This window comes from Cnephaeus nilssonii (genome assembly GCF_951640355.1).
Source record: "Cnephaeus nilssonii genome assembly, chromosome: 14".
NCBI lineage: Eukaryota > Metazoa > Chordata > Mammalia > Chiroptera > Vespertilionidae > Cnephaeus > Cnephaeus nilssonii.
Window position 1 is genome coordinate 75582815 of NC_137085.1, and position 24522 is coordinate 75607336.

The following is a 24522-nucleotide window of genomic DNA, read 5'->3' on the forward strand; positions in this document are numbered from 1 at the left end:
CTGGATAAGCAGGCACCCTATTCACCAAAATTTCACGGCGATGAACACACGGCGGCAGGTTAGGGGTCAGCACTCTCAACCTCACTCAGAGCACCGGCCCGGCACCCTCGTTTCCTCCTCCGAGCAAGTCCCCGTCCCTCCCCTGGCCCCGTGGTTCCCGGGTGAAAATACACACTTCCGGCCTCGGCCAACCACGGAGGCCTCGGGCCCCATTGTCTGCAGCCTTCATCACAATTTTTCTTCCTCCTCAAGGTAACCCACGAGCTATAATTAGTTATCCCTACACTAAAGACTGCAAAGCACGCATTCCTCATGCAACTACCACCATGTAGTTTTCACTAGGCTTTCCCTAACTTATCCTGGTATCTAAGACAGAATGCAAGGTCCATTTGCAAAATAAAGGAATGAAGTTAAATCAGGAAATAAGTATTTCCCTCTCCGGCCTGAGAAACATGCCTCTGTCCCTGCACCGGCCCCAGCCAAGCAGGGGAGTGTGGTAACCTCAACGCCCACGCCTGGCGGCCACTCCTGACGACAGACAGGCCCGGGTGAAGCGGGCCTTTGCCTTCTGGGTGACCTCTGCAGCGGTGACCTCCCCTTCTGAAGGCCCCTTACCCCCGCAGCAGCCAGGTCTTCGCGTTAGCAGGTAGAGAAGGCACAGGTGGGACGGGGCCAGAGCATGGCCTCTGTGGTGGGAATGACCTGGGTTACGGGCCCGGCTTCCACTGACCAGCTGTGTGTCCTTGGGGAAGTTCCTGGGCCTCTCTGTGCCGATTTCCTTATCCAGAAAGTGGGCATAACAACAGTGCCCATGACACCTGCTGTTCGGAGGACCGGAGGGCCTGTGAAGAGCTTACCGCAGCATCTGGCCTGCAGCCCTGCACAGGCGCCCTGCCCGGGACCCTTGCTAAGCGGGCTCCGCAGGGATCAAAGCAGGATTGGCTGCCACACCTTCACCCCTCTTGGGGCTCCACCAGCCCCCCCTGCCCACGTAGCTCGAGCTCAGTGCCCAGAGCCCCTAAGCCCACGGGCACACTGCAGTTATGGACCGGGAGGCCTCAGGCCCCTTCGGTCCAACCTCCTCGCCCAGCCCAGACCGCCCACAGGTGCCCCCGTCAGGGAAACGGAGATCCTCAGTGGCAAATGACACTCTACCCCACTTGTCCTGTGTGGGCTGAGTCTGTACATTATCGCCAGATGCCATCCCCCACCTGCGAAGGCGGCATGAGACAGCCGCCATCGAGTGCAGTGAAGAGAGGCTCCCTGCCCTGGGGCACATCCTGGTGGCCTGGGCAACACCAGCAAGAGCCTCTGACCCAGCAATTCTCTGCCAGGGACCAGGGCGGACATACCCCACATGTGTGTAAGATACCCGAGTACAAGGAAAACTGGAACACCTAGAGGCCCATCTTTGTGTCTGGGTGTGTGTGTGTGTAGACACACACACACATATAATCCTATTAGTAAAAGGTTAGTATGCAAATTGTCCCCTCGACAAGGAGTTTGACCGGGAGTTCCACTGGGAGTTTGACCAGCGGGCGGGGCCAGCCGGCCAACCGCCTGTGGCCCCTCCCCTCGGCCCGCCCGGGCCCGATGGGCCCAATTGGGATCGGGGTGGGCTGGCTGGACCCCACCCATGCACAAATTGGTGCACCGGGCCTCTAGTTGTAGATAAGCACATTTATTTATGTATGAATTGTGGCACATCCTAGGTTGGAATACTATGTGCTGTTAAAAAGAATAAAGCAGCTACTGAGATGGAAGGATGTCCAAGGTACTGTACTTAGTGCAGTAAAAATTCACGCTCTCAGCGGTGCTACGGTGTGTTCCATTTGCACAGGCATGTGGCAGTGACCAACTGTGCACGTGCACACTTCAACCAAAGGGACCATGTGATCAGGTCAGAATCTAACCTAGGGCCTGCTGCCACCAGACAGTGGCTCTGGTCTGGAGGGAGCCTACTTCATTTTTTACTGTTTGTATGTTTTAGTACTATCTGAACTCTTGCCTTAAGCACATGGTTTCCTAATTAAGTTATTTTAAACCTGATATTAAAAGTAAGATAACTTAAATGAAAAAAACTTGGAAAATACAGAGAACACATTTCTGACAATTTCAAAAAAGGGCTGTTGTAACTTTATTATTAACTAAAGGCCCGGTACACGGATTCATGCACTTTGAAAGGAAATTAATTAGAAGAACTATTTTAGAGGCTGGGCGGGACCTGTGTGAGCTGTGCGAAGCTCCTGCGAGTCTGCGTGCGACACCATCCATGTGTCCAAGGCTCCCACGCATGATTTCATGGCTGCGTGACGTTCCAATTAAACCTGACAATGTTGGAATTCAGATCATTGCCAATTTACAATGTAAAATTCATTTTAAAGATGGATTTTAACCACCACAAAACAACCAAGAAGCTTTTCAGTCTAGAATGCAGAGCCTAATGCAGAGGTCCGGGGTCATCCAAGGTCGCCGTGGGATGGTGGCGAGGCTCTGCCCTTGGGGACAGGCTCAGCACCCGGACTCGTCACAGTGACAGCTTTGCTCCCTTCTGCTGGGGTTTGTCCTACAACTTCCAGGACTATGTTCACGCAACCTTCTTCTCAGTTTTTCCAGTTAGTGGGGCTATTTTTGAAAAGGCATACACATATGTTGTCTGCTATAAAGCACAATCAAGTCATGTAGCACGAACACATTCTATACTTATTTCAAGTCAATTCAATGCTCTAATTCAGTTTGTGTTTATTCTCCCCTAACAAGGGAGGCAGCCCAGTGTTCTGGCCAGATGTGGGCTCTGAGGCCAGCCTGCCCAGGTTTGGGTCCGGGGCTGCCCCCTCCCAGCTGTGTGACCTACAACAGGTCACTGCTCCTCCACTGCCCCAGCTACTCCCCCACCCCCAGCTACTCCCTCAGCCCTTCATCCTCCTCCAACTATTCCCTCTGCCCCTCTACCTCTCAGCCCCCCATTCCCTCAGCTACTCCACCTCTCCAGCTACTCCCTCAGCCCTTCATCCTCCTCCAACTATTCTCTTTGCCCCTCTACCTCTCAGCCCCCCTATTCCCTCAGCTACTCCACCTCTCCAGCTACTCCCTCAGCCCCTCCTCTTCCCCAGGTAATCTACCTCCTGAACCACTCCCTTAACCCCCACCACCTTTGTAAGCTATCCCACCTCCCCAGCCCTTCCCTCAGCCCCTCCACCTCTCCGAGAAATCCCCCGGGGAGAGCGCAGTGTGACTAAGCCCACGTGCTACAGAAGGGGACTTAATGCAATGGTGTTGGGTAACGCAGCCACACACCACGGCCCTGTGCCCTCGTGACACAGACGCAACACTCCCCAGTGCAGAAAGAGGTCTGACCAGAATCTCATGGCCACGGCCACATCCCAACAGAAACTAGTGGAGGAGGGGAGAAGCGGGCTTTCTTAGGCACCTGGGTCCTGCAGGGCCCTGATGAGACAGGGTTTAGGGGCTGCTGTCAAGTAGAGACTCACAGGACCAGTTAGAGCCACTTCCCGGCTGAGACTCGCCTCCAGGGTCTTGCAGTCGCCTGCAGGCCACCTGGGCTCTGGGGCTGGGGGCATCGGGGAGCAGGGCAGGAACCACGCCCTGTGCACGTGTCTCCACGGCGCTTCCCGCTGATGCGCCTGGTGCCCAGCAGCCCCACTTCCTTCCCCGGGAACTCAAGGCAGAGAGGAGGGGTGTCTGGGCCCCACTGCAGGCCCTTCAGAAACGGTGGCTCCTTCCTTCTTCTATTTGCCAGGTGGTGACGGCGTCAGTCTGCCCAGAACCATCTGGAAGCCGGGGCTGTTCAGGACTGCACTCCGGGCCGCCTGTGGCAGCATCCCGCACCCCAGGTGCCCACGGCCCCTCCCAGTGGCCACAGCTGGGGGCCGGGGGACAGCGTGTGCGGTGCCACCGGGACCGGCCTCCTCCTGCCTGGCGTGGCCCCCAGACCCAGCCCGGCTGCGGAGGGACGAGGAAGTCCCCCACGGCCGCGGGAGGGACGGCCGTGGAGCCTCGACAAGCCCAGGCCGGAGACAGGCTTTTTTTAAGTCTCAAACCCACAAAACACCACTCTGCCTTCATCTCCAGTAATTCCCTACAACCACACAGCGGGTGCAGGCGGGCCAGCTCAGCACAGGCCGACATCCACCCGGAGCCAGCAGGCCTGGGCCAGCACCCTCCTCGCCCTTCAATCCGGCCTCCCCGCGACGTGGCCAGGAGAACCCACACCAGGCCCCAGGTCACCTCCCTCCTGGCAAGACAAAGAACGTCCCCAGCTCAGATGATGTTAGACTTCTGACCGTTTCTGTTTTGTGCACATGCTCTCCGCACAAACCTTGTATCGGATTCCCCGGCGTCCACACCCTCCAGTGACCTCCAGGAACCGGCTCGGCCCCTGGTGCCGGCTGGGCACCTTGAGGCCAAGACTGCTGCCTCTGAACCAAGGTCAAACCGCAGCAGCCCACACCATCCACGGAGGACCTTTCCCAGGGACCATATGGCAGGACGAGGTTGAGACAGAACCGGGGGTGCCATTTCCTGCAAGTGCACTTCCTTATGCTCCTCGCGGTCACCAGCTCAGGAAGGGGCCACCCCACTGTCTCGGCTTCCCTCGGGGCCCCACACTCAGTGCCAACCAAGGCTGCCCAGTCACATCCCTGCTGAGGACCCCTGGGCCCCGCGAGCAAGTCCAGGAAGGGCCGTGGCCAGGTCTACAAGTGTGGGCCTGGCCATACCTGAGGCTGTCCAGGTGGGCGCTGGGCTGCAGGGGACAGACGGAGTCCTCGGCCAGGCACAGGTGCAGGTGTCGCTCAGCAGTCCCAGAACCCCGCAGCCCTCCTGCCTTCGTTTCAGACAGGAGGAAACTGAGGCAAAGACAGCTCCCTCCCAGCCCTGTCTGCCCTCCATCTCCACCTCCTCCAGGATGCGCTCCCCCCGGCACTGGGACCCCACCCTGCACTGGGACCCTGACAGAACGCACACCAGCCTGACCTCCAGGAATGGGGTGGGGGGCGCCCTGGAGAGGAAGTGCCACCCAGAAGAGCAGGAAACGAGATCGGACCGGGCCCAGCGGGGGAACCAGGAAAAGCAGGGTGCTTGTCCTTACATTTGACCTTGCAGCGGTCAACGCCTCTCCCCCGCTACTTCCACCCCTCCATGTCCCTACCTGACCACCAGAAGCTCCGGGTCCGGAAGCCGATCTGCAGCCGGGAGGTCGGCGGGAGGACATGCAGGGACCCTGGGTGCAAGTCTCCCTGTCTCAGGCCCAGGAAGCACCCACAGCCAGGGCACACCCAGTGCCTTCCGAGACAACGACCAGGCACCTGGCCACCTGACCGGGACTGGAGGAAGTGCCTCCACCCAAAAGGAGCCACTCCCCCACCCAACCCTGCCTCTCTGCTTCCTGTAGTCCTAGCCTCACTCAGCCCTGTGAGCTCCAGGGAGATAGGCAGCACAGACTCCCCATCACTGGACCATCTAGGGAGCACAGACTCCCCATCACTGGACACATGTAGGGAGCACGGACCTCCCATCACTGGACACATGTAGGGAGCACGGACCTCCCATCACTGGACACATGTAGGCAGCACAGACTCCCCATCACTGGACACATGTAGGGAGTATAGACTCCCCATCACTGGACACATGTAGGGAGCACGGACTTCCCATCACTGGACACATGTAGGGAGCACAGACCTCCCATCACTGGACACATGTAGAGAGCACGGACTTCCCATCACTGGACACATGTAGGGAGCACGGACCTCCCATCACTGGACACATGTAGGGAGCATGGACTTCCTGTCACTGCAGCAAGAGCCTCCCGGGTTGGGGAGAAGAGTGAGTCAGGTCACCCAACGGCACCAGGGCTGTGCTGACTCCTCACAGAGACTCTTGTAGCAACTCGCTGATCCAGGAACCATTCATCATCATCTCCACTTCCCAGACAAGAACACCCAGGCTTAGAAACTCCCAGAAGTCACACCAGCAGAGGAGTCAGTGTCCAAAACCCAATGTCTGACCAGGGCCTGCTCCCAGCTCCTTGGGGCTGGGGAGCTGTACTAGTATTTGCCTTCCTATGTGGGGGACCCTGACCTAGGGGACCACCAAGCAGGTGGACACATTTGGGTCTCACTAAGCTTACTTGCATCCAGTTTCTTATCAGATTCTCCAACCTGCTCCAGGGGAGCCCAGTGGGTACTGTGTAGGATGGAGGCGTCCTCCGGGAAGTCTGGGAGGGCCCCTGCCAGATACATGCAGCATCGCCCAGCAGGCCAGGCAAGATTGCACACTACTCACTTTTCCCTGCAGCTTAAAACAAAGCACACAAACGAGAGAATTCACAGGGAGCACAGTGCACACTGAGAAGAGGCACAGCCTCAGGCGCGCGCAGGCCTCCCGGCTTCCACGCACAGGGGGGCTCCTCGGACGGACGGGTAAACGGAAACCGTAAATGACGGCGACACCTCACCAAACACTCTGACTGAGGCACTTGCCTGGACGTTTCCGAAGGTGCTGCTGCCCTCTGACCTGTGGTGGGGAGGGGACTGCTCACGCCAGCGGCCCAGGACAGGCTCCACAAATGGCAGAAGGTTCTAGAAACATTTAGACCCAGGGACGGGGACTACACAGAGGCAAGGACATACACCACAAAATCTCAGAACTGGCATGTTTCTGCAAAACTCTCTCAGCTTGCAAACAAGCACCTGCGCCAGCTGCCCAGCCCGCCCGGCCACCCCACTCCCAGAGACCCCGGGCACCTCTCATACTCATTCTCCAGGTGGACGCTCTGTCTTCAGCTGGACACGGTGACCACCACCCGGCACAGCCCCCACCTGGCCAGCGGCAGGGCCCATGGGCCACATCTTCCCAGACGGAGGAAGCCCTCGGAAGCGGCTGGCCCGGGGCGGGCGGAGATGCCGGGGAGCGGGGAGCGGAGATGCTGGGGCGGGCGGAGACGGGCGGGCCTTCCTGAAGAGCCTGACCAGCCGGCCCCCTGTGTGCTCGGCTCAGCAACCCCGCAGGTTCAAAGGGAAGTCAGCCGGAATGTTTACCTCCACGTTGCCTACCAGCCTCACAATAAAGACGCGCGCCCGTCGGGAGCTGCCTGGGGAAGTGCCGTGCGAGCACAGCCACCTGTGAACGCTTCCTGACGCGTACGGATGGACACAGCATGTTCTCCAACGCCAGGAGACGGCAAAGGGGCACGTAAATGGGAGCTAATTCAGGTCAAACACGTCAGGACCACTCACGCCCAGAAGGACCGCCCGCGGGCGGCACCCCTCACCGCGGGCATCTGAGCCCAGGCACTGTGCTGAACGCTGGCTCACGCACAACCTAACGCCCTTATGCGAAGCAGGAGGACTAGACGGTTTGTCGATTACACAACCGCGGAAAGCCAAGGCCAGGAGAGCATTCCCCGCGGCGCACCAGTGCCTGCCCAGGGCCCCAGCACTCTGCCCCAGCACCCCAACGCCTGGGGAGCGAGGCCCACGACAGGGGCAGTGGGAGCCGTGTCCACTGTGCCCGCCACCCCACACCTGCCTGCGATCAGGAATCGCTTTACTGATTTAACTCTGAAACATTTCGTCAACAAGGTGCTGTCCCTTGGACAATAAACCTCACTGCCCTCCCCAATCTTGCATGTGGTGCCACTGGAAGATACAGAGACTTCACACACGTGCACACATGAAGACATCACACACAGGCACACACAACCACCCACAAACCCAATACACATCACACACATGCATACGTATATCAAACACACCTCACATATGCACACATACACCACAATGCATACATCACACTCCCCCACACATGCACAGTACATATCACTGTACTCACACACCCACACATGCATGCATACACCACACATGCACACACATGCACAGAGGCCAAGGAACTGGTAAGAGTAGAGACCGTGAGGGCAGCGCATGGGCAACAGGGCCGAGGTCCCCATGGAGAGCAAGAGGGAAGCCACACATCGGGACTCCTGACTCTTTCTCAACCTGAATGGTCCTGGGGGATCAGCACCCTGACCCTCCCTTCAACTAAGACCTGAAGCAGCGTCCATAGCCAGGCGGCGGCCAGGATGGACCCAGTGTGGGGTGAGAGGTCACAGGCCAAGGTCACTCTGGCTTCACACCCCTGGCTGTGGCTGGGCATCTGGCTGTGTCCTCCATGTGCTTCCCCTCGAGCTGCTGGCCACCAACCAGCGTGAGATGCCCCTGGGACTCACAGATCCAAAAACAGACACGCAGCGCTCAGAAGGATGGTGAGCAACCGCATGGAATTTAAGTGTTTCCAAATTGAGGCCTTAAACACAAACAATCACCTCATACTCAGGAGGCTGCTATCACAGCAACGGAACACGGGCGGCGGAGTGGAGACACGAGCCCTGGCGCACCGCGGGGCGGGGGGTGGGGGAGGGGGGTAAATAGTGCAGCTGCCGCCGTGGGCACAACACAGCGGCTCCTCCACGCGGTAAGTGCTGAATGGCCACAGGATCCACGAACCCCACCTCCAGGCAGCTACCCCAAGGAACCGAAGCAGGACTCAGACCTGCACACCCACGTTCACAGCAGCATTATCCGCAACATCAAAAGGTGGGAGCCACCGAGCGTCACCTGGTGGGTGAATGAAGGGATAAACAGAACGGGGTCCAGACATACAGAGGAACGTCATTCCCTCCCGCAGGGAAGGGTGCATTCGTCACCGTGCCGCCGATGCCCTGCCGGCCACCCTCCAAGGGGGCCCAGCCAGCTTCACCACTGACCCGGCACTGCACCCGCACCACCAATGGGGCACCCTCAGGGTTGCACAGAGCTGCCACCAACAAGCAAGCACCAGCGTTTGGGGACCTTCCCATGGCTCGTGTCCACGTGACACTGGGATGACAGGAGAGGCCACATGGCCCCCGTGCACGTGGAGCAAGGTGGGCGGTCGGGCAGCGTCTGGGGTGTCTGAGGCAGCACTGGGGCGACAGCAGCTTGCTCCCCTTCTAGAACCTTCACAGTCCCACAGCGTGCTGGAAGGAGATCTGTACTCAGCACAGGGTCCAGGATGGTCTTTACCCGAAAAGTACACTCCAGACCAATCACAGCAGCTCCTCTGGAGAGTGAGCCACCTCCCCGCGCACGCGTGGCTGAGAGCACAAGGCCACACCCGCCACAGGACTTTAGGCCTCGCCCCGAGGGTGCGATGCAGCGCTCTCTCCCAGACCTGACCGGGGCAGCAGGCTCAGGGCCCCTGTGCGTGGGCACACGCCTCACCCCGCCCCGCCCCGCCCCACCGGTGACTCGCACACAGCTAAGCCTGAGCGGCCTGCAGCTGCAGGTTCACCTCCATCCACACCCCCCGCCCGGGGTCTCATTTGTGTTCTCTCTCTAAGCCATCCTGAAGCTCCTCTGAGCACAAGACCACACCTTAAGGGCCCTTATGTGTTTCCTTCGGCTGCTGTACAAAAGTAGCACAAACCCAGTGGCTTGAAACAACACACACTTATTATCTGAACAGCTCTGGAGGCCAGACGTGGGGCTCAAACCCCAGAGGTGGCGGTGCTCCCTCAGGAGGCCCTAGGGGGACCTGGCTCCTCGCCTCTCCACGGCCTGCATTCCTCCCTCCTCCACCGGCAAAGCCCGCACAGGCCACGCTGGCTGAGGGTTCTTCTGGGCTGCAGGCATCCCTGCCCCCCCCCCATGTGCTTAAGCAGGCTGTCCGCTGGCTTGTGAAGGTGAGCCGGACACACACGAGGAGTCCGCATGGCACACCTACAAACCACCTTCCCACCATGTCTCCCGGTCACCTTCCCAGGTCACTGCCCAGGCCCAACCTCCCCTTTGTTACAATGACGCATCGCAGCAAGACTTTTCTCTTGTTTCCTGTGCAGAAACAATGTTACAGCAGGCATGGCGTGCCCTTTCTCTTGCCAATCTGCCGTTTGTCAGTTTAAGGCACAGGCCCACTGACAACCTGTGCGAGGGGCGGAAAGCGTCCTCCCACACCAGCAGCACTGCACCCCCTCCTCCCGCCCTCCCGACTCCCCCGCAGTGAGGAGACAGAAGAAGGCTAGGGGGACAGGGATGGCGGCCAGGGGTGAAGAATTAACCTGGGAACCCAACTAGGCAGAGTTAGTAAGACGCCCCAACCGGGCGGGGAAGGGAGGGCGTGTGTGAGAGGCATGAGATTTAAAATGTATGAATGTTGCTAAGACAGGCAGCTTGCAGATAACCAATCACAAGGCTGTAAGGCATATAAACCAATCCCAAGGATGTCGCTAAGGCAACATTCTTTGAAAGGACCAATCAGGAACTAACAAGCATATCTATATAATCTATATATATAAAAGGCTAATATGCAAAGTGTCCCCTCGGGAGTTCGACTGGGAGACCAGGAGTTCGATCGATCGCTATGACGTGCGCTGACCACCAGGGGGCGGCACGGAACAAAGAAAGGCCCCGATCGGCCCTGATCGCGGCCAAGCCTAGGGACCCCACCCGTGCATGAATTTCGTGCCTCTAGTATACCAGTATATATAAAGCGCGCCCACTTCCCCTTCGCTCTGCCTGGCGCTAGGTTCTTGGGTTGGTGGTGGCAGGAGATGCGCTTCCCGGCGCCATGTGGCTTCTGGCCACTGGGCCTCCACACACAGGCTCACAGACTTCAGGGAGCGGGATGTGAACTGCTCCCACTGTCACAGGGGAAGGAAGCCTGGGCGCTGGCTGCTCCTGGAACCCAGCTGCCTGTTCCAGGTGCTTCAGGACGGCTTAGAGAGAGAACACAAATGAGACCCCGGGCGGGGTGTGTGGATGGAGGTGAACCTGCAGCTGCAGGCCGCTCAGGCTTAGCTGTGTGCGAGTCAACTTCTCCCAACAAAGTTCGGGTCCACGAACCGTCTTTGTGACTCATTCTTCACTTTCACGAGACAACGAACTGGGACTCAAACACCGCCATTTTGGTTCCAACAGGACCTGTGGTTACAGTGAAGGCCCACAGGCCATCCTCATCGCCTCACCTCGAGATCCGGGATCATCTGCCCAGTCCCTTTACCACGGAAAGTACCACTTTCGAGGGTTCCAGAGGTGAGGATGTTGACGTCTTTAGGGGTCGTGGTTTTGCCTCCTGCAAGCCCCTCGCTGGCCCTGCTGCCATTCAGGGACGTGGCTCAGTGAGGGCACAACTGCTGACTTCATTTTCTTAAAAAAGTTAGATTTGCAGGTGGCCTCCCAACTCCTTGATGCTGAGCAGTAGCTAATGCAGTATAATGTTTAGTCCGGGGAAGTCCAGACAAAACCTGCAGCTACTGAGGGCTGGGAGCTGGAGGGAGCTCCGAGCCCACCTGCGGGGAGGGCCGGCCAGTCTGCTGCCCCCTCCAGGCCACAGTGGGAGGTGCCAACGCAGAGACCCACTCTGGGAGAGGGGGTGAAGGCAACCTGAGGTGGCACTGATTTCAGAATGCTGGCGGAATGAAATGCAAATGACTGTTAACAGAAACTGGAGACAACAGGAAACCAGAACATTCCATGGCGCTCGATTAGATTACTCATTCAGATGCAAATTTTACCCCAATTTTGGAAGGATCACAAGCACCCCTGTTCAGAGCCCAGTCCACAGCTCAACACTCCCGCCGCTCTTTCTTTTCATGAGGCCCCTCCCTCACACGGTGGCGGGCTTTTGAAGCAGGGGCTGTACCGTTTCTGGTGCATTTTTTGTCCTCCTCACTCACCGGCCCTGTTCCCTAGGAACAGCGCTCAGCACCCACCCGTTTCCCAACTTTCACACACGTGGGCTGCCCTGGTCACGGTCCCGGCACGCGTCTCACCGCCAGGACTACGTGTCAGAGGAGACCTGCTTCTTTAAACGAAGACATCGGGGCCCTGAGCCAGTCCCACAAGCCCCACCCCCACCCGCCTCGCCGGAGGGTGCACCCCCACAGCCACCACACCGATGGCAGCTCAGCCGATGCCCACCGCCTCCACCTGCTCCCTCCCAGAGTGCAGGGGGCACGGAGACACCCAGCGATGGAAGCAATCCAGACAAGAAAGGAAGGCTGCCTACGCTCCAGCCCGCCCACATCGCTGGGGCTGGGGTCGCTGCCCAGGAAAAGGCCCCGAGCAGCCCAGGCCAGGGCAGCGCTGCCCGGAGCCACAGCCTCAGCCCTGCTGCCACCCGCTGGCCAGCTGCCCACAGACACACCTCTCAGACACGCCCCGGTCCTGGGGAAGGGGCCGGTCCCTCGGTCCAGTCACCTGGGCGGGGGCAGAAGGACGCCTGCTTGCCTCCTCACTCAGCCTACTCCACTGAGCCCGGAGAACTGGGAAGAGAAAAGCCGTCCCGTGAACAATAAGGAAACGCTTATTACTCCCGAATAATGCGCTGGGTGCGCAGGGTCCTGGTCAGTACGTGGGCCGATTCCAGTCAATGGGGGGAGGAAACAAGGTCCCCCACATCAAGCACTCGGAACAGAAATCACACTCCGACTTCTCCATCCAGGTGCCCACTAGTTTGTAGATTCCCCTGGATTTTTCTAGTAAAAATAACACATTTACCATCTGCCAAGAAAAGAAAACAAGCAACGCTGGGCCTCTGGCAACACCCAGCAGCCGGGCCCGTGGCCTCACCTCTCGGCTGGCCACGCTGGTCTCCTGGCCACGGGGACGACGGTGCGCAGAACAGGCCAGCCTGCCCGGCCATCCCTCCTCATGGGACCTCGCTGCCTCGGTGCCTGTCCTACACCCGGGGGCTCCAGCACAGCCTGGGTGGGGCCGTGCAGGCAGGCCGTGGGCAGCTGGGCCCACTCGGCCGCGACAAGGCTCTGTTCAGCAGTGGACAAGGCCCCGCAGTGAGCCGCCCTTGGGCCTCGGGACAGGCTGGCCCCATTCTCGTCCCTTTGAATGGCAGGCTGTGCAAGATGTGGGCCCGACTGTTCTCCTGTGTGGGCTCATTCAGGGCAGCAGGGCAGGGCCCAGCCGGTCAGGGCGGGGGGCGGGGGGGAGAGAGGGAGGAGAGGGGTGGGTGGAAGGTGCTGCTGTGCCTGGAGAAAGAGGCTCGGGGCCCCTGGGAAGGAGAAGGGTCCCGCCAAGGCCATGGCCCCTGGGTCCCCAGGGCTCCAGGGAGAAAACGGTGAGCTGCCCCTCCCCCTGGCTCGGCTGCAGGGCCCTGCGCAGGCCATGGGGCCCCGGGAGCGGCAGTCCAGCCTTGGAGACGGGGAGCAGTGCAGTGCCCCGTCGCCCCTGGCAGAGGGTGAGGAGGTGCTTCCCCACCGAGCCCCCAGCACAGCTGGCGCAGTGAAACCAAAACGGGAAGCGGGTGCTGGCAAAGGCACCTCTTCTCTCCGCTGCCCGCTGGCACATCTGCCCTCCCTCAGTGGGCCGAACCCAGGGACCAGCACACAGGGTTCAGCCCACGGTCACCTGCAGGGCCTGCGGGGAGGCACAGCAAGGGGACGGTGGCGCCCACACACGGCGGGGAACCACCCGGGGGGACGGGCAGGGTGTCACACAGGTGTCGGTAAGACACGGGAGCCTGCTCTGCAGAGTGCATCCTGGCCCCACCCGCCCATCACTGCCACCTGTGAAGCAGGCTGGGCCACCTGCTTGGGACAGAAGGACCGGACAGCCCCAGGCGGGCAGGGCCCACGCCCACCCCGCCCCGCCCACGCCCTGCTGAGGCTGTCAGTTGTCAGTCCCGGGTGTGGCTGAGTGTGTGAGCTCCAAGTACACCTCCACCTGCAGCGTGGGCGGGGCCAAGGCCACCAGAGGGTAAGCCCTGACCTCACTGGGCTCCCAGCGTGGGTGGGGCCAGTCCAGCTTGGGCAGCACAGCGGGAGCTCAGGCAAAGAGGGCATCTGGGGGACACAGGGCAACTGGGGGACACCGAGGGCATTAGCAGACACCGGGGGCTGCCACCCAGGGAGCTTGAGTCAGTGCTCAGGTGTGAGCCCCTGAGGGCAGCCAAGGTCAGACACGGGCACCTGGAACAGCAACATCTGCACAAGCCAAGGGTACACGCACCCCACCATATCTGCACGCCCCACCATGCGCAGAGCAAGAGCACCCTCCCCGGAGGGACCCACGCGTGCCCGCCGCCGACGGTGGGGAGCTGTGCAGTGCGTCCTTTCTCTCCCCATCACACACTGGCCGCCGTGTGCCCTCCCCACCTTCCTCTGCCCGGGAGCCATGAGAAACATGTAACACACGCAGTCACGAGTGCACGCACAGGAGGGCTCCGGTAGCTTCCGTGCAGCGCACAGAGCACACGGCTCCTTCACCGGCGGCACCTCACGGCTGCTGCCAGTGTGAAGGGGCACAGGGGAGACAAGCCACGGAGAGGCCCCGAGGACCAGCTTACACGAGACCACAGTCCTCCCCGAGCGGGAGTTCAGTTCACTGTCAAAGACGGGTTACTGAGCAGTGCTGGCCCAGGGAGAAGGTCAAACGGGGCTTCCCTCCCTCAGAGGTCTTATTCCATAGGACGCAGAGCATTCTGGATGCTTTCAAGGCTGAAGGGAGCCACCCAGTTCCTAACAGACGGCCACTACAAATGGTGAGAGGAGACATGCCGAGGGAAACACAGTCCAAGAACACACGCAGGCGCGTCACAGATGGAGGAACGCAGACCTCTAGGGACCTTGCAGCAAAGATCCGAGCCCCAGGACTCCGGGAGACGCACGCGGGTAAGAAGGGTGCCTGCCAGGAGGACCCTGCTCAGGGAGCGTGCTGGGATCAGGGTCCACGCAGGGAAAGGCCAGCGGTTAGATCTTCCCGAAACCGTTCTGGCAGCGCCTATAAAACAGAGGCGCCCCCTGGCCAGCAGCGACGCGCACGGCGAGTGGCCTCATGCCGCGGCCGGGCGCTGACGGGCTGTTTATGCTGGCTGTGCTGAAAAGTGACCACCAACTGGGGGGCTGAGAACAGCAGCAACCCCTCCCAGGTCTGGGCCAGAGGTCTCACTGCCTGAACGCCCTGCGGAGGTGCTGAAGGAGACCCCGCCTGCCTCTTCCAGCTGCGGGGGCTGCGGGCACTCCTTGGTTTCTGGCCGCTGTTATTCGTCAGGATCCCCAGAGAAACAGAATCAATAGGATGTGGGTATAGATGTCAGTGGCAGACACAGAATACTGGGACCAGCTATAATGTAAGAAATATTCAGCCTGCTCTGTTAACCATGATTGTCTTGTTCTGATTACAGAAGGCACATGCTAACCTGGCTGGGAGGTGCATGTGGGACCGGGGAGCTCACCTGGAAATGCGGCCCATCCTCCACACCCGGAAGCTGCCTATCATCATGGAGAGATTGACAACCTTGTTGCAAAACCAGAGGAGCCAGTCCTTTGAAGACCCCATCCCTTTGCATACCCACAGGCCTTTGCAAACCTCCAACCTGCATTGCCTGTAAACTGCCCATTTTGCATACCCATTCTTATCCCTTGTGCCTAGGTCCCCAAGCAATCGTCATCCCTCTACCCACTATAAGCAGCTGGCTTACGGTAGGGTGTGGAGATTTTTGTGGATGACCTGCTGCTCTCCCTTACTGCGGGGATTACTGGAATCAAGGCTCATATGTGATTCAACCCTGTCTCTGCTGAATTGGCTCAAGTAGTGACAGGCAGCCTGGATCCACTGATTGTCCGTTACATAGAGAGAAAGATTTATTATAATGAATCAGATCATGTGATCATGGAGGCTGGCAAGCCTTGAGACTGCAGTGAGCAAACTGCAGACTCAGGGCAGCTAATGGTGCAAATCCCAGCTGGAGCCCAGATCTGAAGGCAGGCGAGGACCAGTGTGCCAGCTCAAAGGCAGCAGGACAGACGAGTCATTCTCCCTCCTCGGCCTTCCGGCTCGTTCAGGCCGTCAACTGATAGGATGCGGCCCACCCACAGGAGGGAGGACATCTGCTTACTCCGTCCACAGACTCAAATGCTAATCTCATCCAGAAACACCTCACAGACACACCCAGGTCATGTCTGACCGGGTATCTGGGCACCTGTGCCCCAGTCAAGCCGACACATAAAATCAACCTCCACGCCCACACCACTCTGATCTCTACGTCCGTCTTCCCATCAGCTTCTCCTCATCTTTCCACTCTCCACCTGCCTCCCTCTCCGGGGGCCTTGTGGTGGCATTTAGGGCCCATCGTGTAACTCACCATCACCTCCCCATGTCAAGATTCCTAACTGAGTCCCTTGCCCAATATGGCCAAGAGGGTAAGACACATGGTCTTATCTCTAATGAACACAACGGGGTCTCTCGGGTGGGAATGAGGACAGGGGTAAACTGCTGCCCACAGCATTTTCCTGCAAAAACGAGTGCCCCCCTTTACCCAAAGGTGTGGGGCCTCCTGACCCTGGGCCACCGTGCCTTTCCAACGAGGCAGCGAAAGGGCGTGACGAAGGCAGGAAGTGTCCTTCTGAGGCGTGCATGGCAGGAGGGCGGTGCCACCTTCCTAAACCCACTCCTGCTCCCCACACCAGGTTGTGCTGAGTCCTCCGGCATGGGGGGGCTCTGCCGTGCCCACACTCCGACCCCTGCCTCCAGCTGCCTGAGCGCCAGCTACTCAGGGGTACCCCACAGGGTTTAGTGGGGCGCACCCCAAGACTCGTGTCCCTGAATGCTGCTACATCCTCTCCTTCCCCTGCCGCCACCCGTCAGAGAGTCTCCCACCCGTCAGAGTGTCCCACTCGTCAAAGGCCATCTCACCCCCGAGCAGCCTGGCAGCCCCTGGGAACCTCACCCCTCCCCACCCTTGTATGCCTTCGTCCTCGTCCCTACAAACACGATGGAGGCTCCCCCAGGGCTGCGCCCACTCTGTGTCCCGCACAGCCAGCCTCACTCATCTAACGGCAGGTCCATGTTCCCAGGGGAGGTGGCCCGTCATCTGCCCTCTGGTGGCTCGGTGCCCCAGCAGGGACCCACCTGGGGCTGGTCCTCGAATGTCTCCCCAATTCCAAGACCTCCTCCCTGCCACACTCCACGCGCCCCCAGGCCTTGCTGCCCCAGGTGGAGGCTCCTCGACAACCTGGGGAGCTGGTCTGTCTGTGGATCCTCACCCTTCCAGGTGCTCAGCCTCGACCCCCACCCAACTCAGATCCCACATGGCAGCAAGTCCCCTGGGCTCCGCCTCCCAATAAACGCCCAATGGGCTCTCCTCCCACCCGCTGCAGCACCCGGGCCCGCACCCCTGTCCAGGACCGCCCCGCAGCCTCTGCACAGGGCTCCCCGCATCCCCCAGGGCCCATTCTCCCCAGAAGCCTGCAGTCCTGTCCAAACCTGGGACGCGCACCGCAGAGCGCCAAGAGGCCAGACGCTGCTCCTGTCCCGGGCGCTCTGCCCTGGGCCTTCGCACCGGCGGTGCCTTCTACCTGGATGCTCCTCTCCAAACCCAGGCCCAGCTCCTGTTTGTCCTCAACCAACTGCCCCTCCCCGCAGGGCCTCCTGCCGCCCCCTCTCCACTTGGGTTCTCTCATTTGCTCCCTCACCTCTCACTCCTCGCCTCTGGCTTACTCATCCATAGACAGTCTGTCTTCCCGGCCACCAGAAGCTTCTTCCACGTGGAGGCCCCGGTGCCCAGAGCATGCCGGGGGGAGGGCGGGCGATCAGTGTCCTGAAGAGCTGGGGCTGAGGAGACCTGTCCCACGGTGTCGGGGGGCTGGGCCACATGGGGCCACGCTCTCCCCAGGCTCCACTCGTGCAGCCAGACGGCCGCGGGGCAGACCTGAGACCCGGGCTGCTGCACGGGATGAAAACGCGCTGCGAGCACCAGAAAGTCACTCGATGAAGGCTCGTTTCACGGGCTCCCCCGGGTGATGACAGCATCGCCACAAGCCCGCTCTCCGCAGAGAAAAACGGGCCTTTGTGGCTATAAATAGCCTGGCCAGCTGCGGTGCCTTCCCAGGACTCCCACGTGCCCACGGCTGCACCCACAGCAGGGCCCCAGGAAGCAGCTGCGCTTTGGGCAGCAGAGGGTTAACGGGTGGAGCCTGCTCTCTCAGGGACAAGGCAAAGCCTGGCCATGCAGGCCGCCCACCACCGGCACGTGCAGGACACGCCGCGGGGACGGCCAGGCTGCAGACTGCATGACTCTCACAGAAACCAGGGAGACGGATGCCGGAGAACGGGAGTCGTCCGGGGAGGCACCCCCCACCCCCGGCAGAGTACTGGGCTCCCTGCGGAGGAGAACCATCTGAGCAGGGCACCCCGTCCGACAAGGCCCAGCTGTCTGGCAGCAATTGTCTGTGGACGTGGGGAGACAGCACAGTGCCTGTGGGCTTGCAGGGACGCTCAAAGCTGGTGTCTGCTGCATCGGCCTCCCCACCCACCCAGGGCTGGGCCTGGAGGGAAGGGCGCTCAGGCAGAGAGCACTGGGAACCTGCTTTCGCTCCCAACAGAAGCACGGCTGAGCCGCACATGCGAGCCCCAGGCGAGATTTCACATCTTCCTAGAAGCCAGTTCAGAGTAAACACAAAGGTGAAGTCAAAACATACTGTGTTTAACCCCATAGGAAGCCACAGCTCTGTCTTCCCCACAGTAAGGAACAGAGCACAATGGGCTGCCCAGTCCTGAGGCTGCCTCCTGCCTGCTGTGTTCCCCACCCGCAGTGCCACACGGCGGCTCCACCCAGGGCGGTAGCAGCCACAGCAGTGGGCAGCGCATACCACAGTGGCATCACAGCTGCAGCAATGCCACAGAGGCTCGGACGCAGGAGCCGGTGCAGGTCCAGGTGTGGCTGAAGGTGTGAAAGCTCCCGTCATGGCAAATGGACCCAACAAGCCCGAGCTGCACGACTGTAGGGACCGAGGTCCTGGACGGCAGCCCCTCCCCCTGCATCCAGGCTCCTCCGCGCCTCGTCTTCAGCCGATGGACGAGCACCAGCACCGGTGGATCTGTCACGAGGGACTGCCGGGCGCTGTCCTGCTACGGCCACCTGGGGACTCACTGCTGTGCACAGGCCTCCACGTTAGGGGCTGCAGCTCCCGTCACACAATCCAGACCGAAGGCCTTGGATGGTGTTGGCTCATACATCACACAGATCAGGCGTGAGGGGTAACACAGGCTTTACAGCCACGAGTCATGAACGTTCAGTGCCCCATGCCATCTTCACGGCTCAGCTCAGACCCCTCACCACTGAGGAGAGCAGTGCCCAGGTCCTGACACAGGCGGAAGTCAAAAACTCCCGTCCCAGCGCCGCTTACTCACACCTACAGTCGTCCCGGTCTCAGCTCTGCAAGGCACTGAAGGCCACTCGCTGAGAACACGGCACGCTGCCCACGGCGGGGGGGCAGTGCGCGGGCACAAGCTCGGATGCTGAAGAGGCAGCTGCAGACCACAGCGCTCGCAGCCGCGCCCTTCCTGCACTCGAGCTCTCAGCACAAGGTGTCCGGGCTTCCAGAATTTGGGCCTGAGAGAAAAGGTGCAGGTGAGGCCTAAACTTCATCCTGTGGCTCTCTGGCTCCCAGACGCACGGCCGCGTGAACCCTGTCCTGGGAGACCGCAGAGCTCCGCGTGGCCCCTCACGTTCCACGCGTCAGGAAGGCTCACCAGCAGGCGGTGGCCTGGCGGTGGGCACCCTGGCACCCTGACCACACCGTGACCCGGAGCCAGGCCCCCCGAGCAGCTGGTCCCTGGCTCGCAGGAGGACACAATCCCACGGCCAGCCACTCGCCGGCGCACAAAGCCGCTCTGTCCTCACACAAAGAACCCGGCGACGCCACTCCCGTAACCGCGGCACCGGGAAGGCGGCCGTCAGTGAGCTGGTGTCCCGCTTAGCGGCAAGTTCCAGAATACATTTTAATCCCCTAAGCATTTTGTTTGAAAGTGCCTTTTGTAAGCACATTTTTATATTGAGAAAGGTAAAGCCATGGGGAGCTTCCTAACGCAGGAAAGTTGGGGAGGGCCCCTAGGGCCAGGGGTCACAGACGGAACCCCAAACACCCTCTCCCTTCTGGGGGAGGCGGGAGTCACAGCGAAAGCAGAGTCCCTCCTGGGAACTCCTCCTCATGCCTACACGCTGCAGGCGCTGCCGGGCTGAGGGGTGTGTCCCCTCCCAGCTCTGGGTGTGACCGCAGACACACCCCTGCAGGCACCCTCACGCCTGACACCCACCCCCTCCTCACTGCTGCCCCTGGAGCTACCGGGAACGGTCCTGGCCGCTTCCCGACTCTTCTGGAAGCTAAGGCCTTGGCTGCTGGCCCCCACCCCAAACCAGGCCACTCCCTCTGCGCCCTCTTCTCTCCCGGCGTCGTCATGTAAGCAAACGCCACGCAAGCTCGAGGAGGGCCCTGTGTGTCCCGAGCTGACCGTGTCTCCAGGCCACCGTGGGCACCGGGGACGCTCCGTCAGGGCTGCCAACCCAGCTAAGGTCTGACGCCCTCACAGCAGCTGCAGGGTATGGCACTGAGGGACATGGGGCACGACCGCCTTGGGCCGCTGACACCACGCAGAAGCAGCAGCGAAGGCAGAGGTGGAGGAACGAGGGAGGCTGGGGCCTGTGCTCACGCTGGCATGGCCGGTGGTCCCGATCCGCAGCGCCAACCCCTCCCCACCCACCCGGGAAGCCGCCACTGGCCCCTGGGCACCAGTCACAGGCTCGCTCCCCAGCACTGCCTCGGGGGCCTTTCACCCTCGCCACCCAAGGCACCCGGTCCTCGGTGGCCACAAGTCCCACTCGGGAGCCAGTTCTAAGACCACACCAGCGGGCACACCCACAGTCAGACCGCAGGCACACCCGCAGGCACACCCGCAGTCAGACCGCAGGCACACCCGCAGGCACACCCACAGGCACACCCACAGGCACACCAGCAGGCACACCCACAGTCAGACCGCAGGCACACCCGTGGGCACACCCGCGGGCAGACCCGCAGGCACACCCGCAGGCACACCCACAGGCACACCCGCAGGCACACCCGCGGGCACACCCACAGTCAGACCGCAGGCACACCCGCAGGCACACCCACAGGCACACCCGTGGGCACACCCGCAGGCACACCCACAGGCAGACTCGCAGTCACACCCGTGGGCACACCCACGGGCACACCCACAGTCACACCCGCAGGCACACCCACAGTCAGACCCGCGGGCAGACCCGCAGGCACACCCGCAGGCACACCCACAGGCACACCCGCGGGCAGACCCGCAGTCACACCCGCAGTCACACCCACAGGCACACCCGCAGGCACACCCGCGGGCAGACCCGCAGTCAGACCGCAGGCACACCCACAGGCACACCCGCAGTCAGACCGCAGGCACACCCGCAGGCACACCCACAGTCAGACCGCAGGCACACCCGTGGGCACACCCGCGGGCAGACCCGCAGGCACACCCGCAGGCACACCCACAGGCACACCCGCAGGCACACCCGCGGGCACACCCACAGTCAGACCGCAGGCACACCCGCAGGCACACCCACAGGCACACCCGTGGGCACACCCGCAGGCACACCCACAGGCAGACTCGCAGTCACACCCGTGGGCACACCCACGGGCACACCCACAGTCACACCCGCAGGCACACCCACAGTCAGACCCGCGGGCAGACCCGCAGGCACACCCGCAGGCACACCCGCAGGCACACCCGCGGGCAGACCCGCAGTCAGACCGCAGGCACACCCACAGGCACACCCACAGGCACACCCGTGGGCACACCCGCAGGCACACCCACAGGCAGACTCGCAGTCACACCCGCGGGCACACCCACGGGCACACCCACAGTCACACCCGCAGGCACACCCACAGTCAGACCCGCGGGCAGACCCGCAGGCACACCCGCAGGCACACCCACAGGCAGACTGCCGCCCGGACCCGACGACCAGCGTCCTGGATGCAGCCTCCCCGGCGGCCTGGTGATGGAGGGTCCAAGGCAGAATTTAACTCGGCTGGTGAGCAAGGCCCGTGGGAGCCAGAATCCCTCCCCACCCCTGCTCACAGCCCCCCGCTGAACGGCTCGGCCACCTAACAGGCCAAGTCATGGGGTGCAGCTCACCTGGCCAGGCAAGACCAGATGCAGCACCAGCGTGAACTGGGGGTGAGGGTGTCGTCTGCACCCTGGTTCCATCCGCACCCCTCCCCGGCCCAGCTCCTGTGACATGAATGCGGAGTGAGAACTCCTGGGGCACGGGGAGTCGCAGGGCTCAGAGCTCGCAGCAGCCGTGTGAGTGAGAGTCGGAGCACAGAAACACCTGCTTGCACGAGCGGCCTCAGCGGCCGAGGCAGACGTAGTACGAGAATCTGCTGTCCGAGCTATGTCAGCAGCACTTACGTTTTAAAACGAACATGGACGTAACAACCCCGATCAGAAGAGGAAGAGGGGGCGGGGGAGGGTCAGAGAGCACAGCAAGAACGGAAGAAGCCACACAGGTACCAGAATTCGTGAGGGCTTGACTAGCCCCGAAGCAAGGCGGGCTCTAAACACTGCACAGCGAGGGCCGCGAGGAGAAGCCTGGCCGCGAGGCTGCGGAAGGCCCTGCCAGGGCTCCTTCCTTCCCTCCGCAGACTCCGGCCGCTGTGGGGAGGCGGCGAGCACCCCAGGACCCCAGCAGGGCCCCGCAGATGCCTGCTCTGCCCCCAGAACGGCTCCTGTGTGCAGCCCTGAGGGGAGCTGCCCACAGTGACCGCAGCAGCGGCCTGTTCGGGGGTGAAGTCACCCGAGGCTCCCCTCGGTTCAGCAGGGCTTCCTGGGGGCTCTCCACCATCAAACCTTGACCTTACTCTTTCGGCTCAAGGTCACAACCAGCTCTCTGTTGCTGCTGGTTTTGGGGAGCAGGGATGCGTGGGAAAAGCTGGGTTGCCGAGGGCAGGCTTGCACCTGCGGGTCCCACTGGAGCCAGGGCCCACGTGGAAGACGGCCAGGGCTCAGGCCGTTATGGGTTCAACCTTCACAAAGTGGAGGCCTTAAGGAAAACCACAGCTCCCCCTTCAGGCGCCGGGGCTCCACAACCCGCTGGGCAGGGCAGGGCAGGGCAGGCCACGTCCAGGCCACCGCACGGGGAGAGGCTGTTCTGGGGGCGAGGGTCTGCGCCCTGCTGAGCTGACGGGACAACTGTAACAGAGCCTGCTCAGCCAAACTGAACGGGACGTCTCTATTCACTGTCGGTCTGTCCTTGGCTGGGGAGGGGATGGGGGGACTACCTGATGGGCGGGGTTTCCTTTTGGGGTAAACATTAAATCTTGGAACTAGATAGAGGCGGTGGCTGTACAACACCGTGGATGCACTAAATGCTACTAAACTGTCACTGCAGCTAATTGTGCCATGTGAACGTCAGCTCAGCTTCACGCTATACGGACTAAAGGAATACTGAACGAATCTGAGGAGCACACACCTGGCTTTTCCGCGGCGCGGCCAACGGGCAGAATTCGTCTGCGTGTCTGCAGACGCGACTGTGCAAGGCTGTCGACGTGACGACCTGCAGAGCTCCAGGAAGCCACACTCCGGAGGCTCTAACCCTCGCTGGAAGGCCGCTCACTCCTAATCCCGGCGGGAAGAGGAAAGGGGGGGCTCCGAGGTTTAGGAGGAAGGGGCCAGGGCCAGGGGACGGTGTCACGCTGAGAGCACGTGCTCCCGTCTGCAGAAACATCTCCCAAGGCCCAGGTTAGTCACGTGGGTGCAGAGCTCCTCAGGCAGCCACGCTGCACCCCGGCACTGCGGTCAGAGTGACTAACCAAGGCCCACACGCTCGGCCCTCCAGTCCGCGGGCCCCACAGTCAGTATGGTCAGCTGAGCTGCTCCCATGTGAGGGAGGGGACGGTGACCGCCAGGCCACGGGGTCCTCACTCGGATCACATGACAATGACAAGTGTGAGCTCCAATCTGTAACCTCCTGCAAGGACACCTCACCCTCCCATTCCTGCTGCCTCTAGTTACCGTGTGACTATCAGGTTGTAAGCCGTGAGCTCTGGAGAGCATGGCTCAAGAGAGTTGTGTTACCCTTTACAAGCAATCAGAACAGAAACCAGAAAGTCCCCAATCTCCTGCAGGGAGACGGAGTGATTACTCTGAGGCTGTCATGGCTGACAGCCCTCCGAAAAGAGAAGTGGGCCCGGGCACTGGGTCCCGAGGCCTCGCCCACGGCCCGCCTCCTGGCTCCTCCTGGGCGAGCAACTCCAGCCCTCCCGCCCCCACCAGCCTGGCTGCCGGCTTCTGACCCCTCAGGACCGGTGATCCTGTGGTCCCACACAGCACTCAGTCCTAGAATCGGGCCCGAAGGAGACGAGGACGGCGAGTTCTGAGGGGATGTACCCCAAACTCACTCACTGGAGCGGCTGACTTGAATTTCCCTTCTTTCTGGACCTGCTACGCTAAATATGCGTGACTTTTACAATTGGGGGAAATCACACCTAGAAAGGTCACAAGTCTTATCCATTGCTGCAAGGGTCTGACCGTAGGGAGCACACCCCACAGCCCACGGACAGAATCAACCTCGGCACCTGAGCTGTCCTGCACCTGAGCTGTCCCGCACCTGAGCTGTCCCGCACCTGAGCTGTCCCGCACCTGAGCTGATCCGCACCTGAGCTGATCCGCACCTGAG

The 24522-nt window shown here is 61.2% G+C and overlaps 1 protein-coding gene across 7 annotated transcripts in view; it reads right to left on the reverse strand.

Moving 5' to 3' along the window:
* The window catches only part of SEMA4D (semaphorin 4D), a 99477-nt gene that overhangs the window by 47236 nt on the left and 27719 nt on the right, over positions 1-24522 (reverse strand). Inside the window, exon 1 of one of the 7 annotated variants that reach the window (XM_079790714.1) lies at positions 5171-6547. The exons of the other annotated variants lie outside the window; for them this stretch is intronic. The gene's annotated coding sequence lies outside the window, so the exon portion shown is untranslated. Of the gene's footprint in view, positions 1-5170; positions 6548-24522 lie in introns of those variants that run through there. 7 annotated transcript variants of the gene reach the window in all.